We start from the raw sequence: 3682 nt of genomic DNA, 5'->3' as shown, positions 1-3682 counted from the left end.
CAGAGACACGTCAGCTTTGTGTCACAGAAACGCTGGGAACACGTCAGGGGCCCTTCTCTCCACACTCTGATTTTCGCGCACAGGTCACTTTAACAACGATGACGACAAAGTTTTTTTTTTTTAATTAGGTGAGAACTTTAATTGCTTTAACTTCTTTTTCTCTGCCTCCCATTGAAGCTGAGATTTCCCTTATCTGTGAACCAGATACATTTCCACTTTCGTAAAGAGTCCGTTTACAGGAGGGAGGGACAGTCTTAAAGTCAAAATAAAATTTGAAAAATATTCAGAAGCAGGAAATGAAGATGGAAACTAGAAACCAGGCAGTGGGGCTGGAGACTGTGTCCCAAAGGCTGATTTCCATCCCTGGTCATCCAAAGGGTACTGACGCCCCGCGGGGGGCGCTGGGTCTCAGGTTGCGCAGGGGGCTGGGAAGGTAAAAACGTGGGCAGGGGGCCCCATATGGAGATGGCCCTTAAGTCGGGGCTGAGAGGTGGCTCATCCAGGGACGCGCCCTCCTCCGTCGTCCAGGATCCAGCCCCTCCCCGTTCAGGGGTAGACGAGGCAGTTACGCACCACTGTGCTCTGGGCCCTGATGGCCTCCTGGGGGGCTGAGGGAGCGCAGGGCAGACGCTGGTCCAGCCCAGGGGGTGGGGGTGGGAGGGGCAGCCAGCAAGGCAAGCACCTTCTCCTCCTCCCCACCAGCCCCCCAGGAGGTGCCTCAAACACACCGGGCTCCCCCCCATGTAGAGCCTTTGCACATGCTGTTCCCTCTGCTTGGAACACTCTTCCTCAGATCTGCGCAGGGCTCCCTTCTCCTCACCGTGGACACCTTGATCCGGAAGGCCCCTCCTCAGGGGAGCCACCCTGATTGCTCCTCTGCCTTTCCCTCCCTAGACCCCATTTTCTTCCCTTCTCTGCCCCTGAGCTGCGTCAGCAACATCTCGACCCCTCTGAGTGCCTCCTATGCCAAGATTCTCCATCCTGGCCGCCGGAGGGATCCCCGGGGAGCTTTCAGAAACACTGAGGCCTGGACTCCGCCCCAGACTAATTAAATCAGGGCGTCTGCGGGGTGGGTGAGGGCCTGGGTTTCCTTTAACAGCTCCCCAGGGGAGTCTAATGGGCAGCCAGGGCTGGAACTGCAGCCGCGGGAGGTTGCTCATTTATTGCACGTTCACGGCCGGCTCCCCCGCCCCACGACGCGAGTTTCACAAACCGGGAGACGGTGCATCACGGCCCCAGCCCTTCCCTCCGAGGCTCCACCTGGTCCGCCCTGTCCGAGGTGCTCTGTTTGCTTTGGGGAACGATTTTTCTGCAGAGGACCCCACTTGTACAACCCCGCCGCCAGGGAGCAACGTCCCCATTTTCCAGATGAGGAATCTGAGGGTTGCAACTAGCAGGCAACGTGGCCACAGTCCCCAGCTCGGATTGGAGGAGAGTATGGAGAATACACCGTGGGAGGGAGGGTGGGAGGGGACCATCCATTTGTCAATCCTGACAATCAAGCTTTGAGAAAATGGCAGAGAAATGAGCGGGGCTTTGCGTGTCCCTCTGAAAAAATAAATAAAATGGTCTCACGTCTTTAAGGCGGTGAATGTGGGAAAAAAGAAAAGAAAAAATCAGGCACCTCATTCTGCGTGGGCTCCCGGGCTCGTCTGTATTCCTGCGGCAGCCGGGCCGCATAAACATTCGGCACACAGCACTTGCAGACACTTTTTAATAGAATCGCTTAAAACAATTAATTACCAGAGTTTTCATTCAAGCTGCAGTGCAAAAGATACGCCGGCAATAAAAGGCATTTATCCGCGGGTTTCTCGAGGCCTGTTTGTTATTAAGATGTAAATTAAATCATCACAGATGTTCCCGTTTTTAATCTAGGCCTGGGAAGATCCGGGCCAAGCGTGGCCTAAACGGGTTTATTTCATTACCCGCACATTCATTAGAAACCCATCGTCTTATTGGAGATCATTTTTCTCGGGTGCCTTTTTCCCCCTCTTCTTAAACAAATTATCAGGATAATTTGTTCATTTCCGTTTCTATTTGTTCTCAGCACTCAGCAGCTCCGGGGTGGGGTCCGAGGGCCGCAGGGCAAGGGGCTCCCTTTGGGGTCCTCTGGGGGTGGTTTGTCCCCCTGGAGGTGGGAGGGACTCAGCGTCTCCTCCAGACGTGGAGTTGGGGAGAATCTTCTGGAAATTTCTGGAAAACTGTTCTCTTCTCCAATAGTGTTGCGTTGTGGGCTGGGGTTGGAATCCTGGGCTGCAGCCCATAAAGGGGGTTCGGTTTCTGAGTTGGAAGGAACCGTTGTGTGTTTAACAACCTCTGCCCCATGCAGAGCCCCCCTGTACCCCAGTCACCGTCCTAAGTGACCCTCGGCCTCCGCCAGCTTCCTTCTGCCTCCCCGTCGGGGCCGGGAGCTCCCCGAGGGTCAGGGCTGCCTCTGTCTGGTTGACCGCTGGCTGCCCAGAGCCTGGCACCCGGCCTGGCACACAGTAAGTGCTCAATTCATAAATAGATGCGTTTTAACAGTTGCGATGAAAGTGCCTGGCAGGTGCTCAACATGAACAGTCTCGTTTTTAACCCCGCACCAACCTACACGAGAGACACCGTCCTCAGCCCCACTTAGAGCATGGAGTCACGATGCTGCAGAGAAGGGCAGGAACCCACCCGAGGTCAGGACGGGCGAGCGGAGAGGCTGGGGTTCCAACTCGGGTCCGGCTGGCTTCAAATAATGTGAATGAACTCCTCCTTCTACAGGTGGGCACGGGGCATCGAGCGCAAAACTCACTAGCGTGTGTGACACGTGTTTATTCAGTGCCAAGCGCTGTGCTGGGCACAGGGAAGCGCTCGGCAGAGCCCGGGAGGGGCCTCCGATGAGCACAGGCATCGCTATTAGTGTCATTTTGTCACCGTCCCATGTTCCTGTTCTGTCCCCGTGGAAGCTGAAACGCAGCCACAGGACGCCCAGCTGGGCTGAGGCGGGGGGCCGGCCACGTCACTGGCAGGGCTCTCTGCACGTTGACAATGAGGGACCTTGCTCAAAAATTCTGTAACTCTCGAGAGCAGGAGCAGAGCCCTGACCGAGAGCCGGGCGCCGGGAGCCCTGAGTGACTGCGGAGCGGGCCCTGCGGAGACGCCCGGCTCCTTCTGCCCGTTGGGCCCACCATGCGCTCAAAAGCACCATCCTGTCTCCTTCGAGGCTGCCCCCTCCCCTCCTCCCTCCCCTCCATGACCCACCTACCTTCCCACCTTTCCTCCATCTTTTTCTGAGTTTTCAGTCGGATCAACCCATCTCCCTTAAACGGAGAGAGGGTCAACTCGTCAGATGACACGCTGTGGCCGGTCACCAGGTCCCAGGCTTGCTCTGAGATTACTTCCCTGCATTTCTCCAGCAGCCGAATAAAGGAGATGTCCCTATTGCCATTGTACAGGGCAGGAAACAGAGAGGTGGAGTGACTTGCTCAAGGTCACACAGCCACTTGGTTCCAACCTTGCTCTCTGTGTCACCAGTGGCCGTCAGACTTGCTTCTTTTTAACAATAATCTTCTACAGAAGCCTCATTAGAAGCCCTAGTGAGAGGGGAACAGGGGTCTAGCCTTCCTCTCCATCCCCAGCAATGCCAGGTCCAGAAGGAAGTTTCTCCTGGAGAACAGTCTTTGCCAAGTTCCTACAGTTAGTAAGAGGCATG

The sequence above is a fragment of the Equus asinus genome, chromosome 8 (genome assembly GCF_041296235.1).
Source record: "Equus asinus isolate D_3611 breed Donkey chromosome 8, EquAss-T2T_v2, whole genome shotgun sequence".
In the NCBI taxonomy this organism is placed as follows: Eukaryota; Metazoa; Chordata; class Mammalia; order Perissodactyla; family Equidae; genus Equus; species Equus asinus.
Note: the sequence above shows the minus strand (reverse complement) of the source record.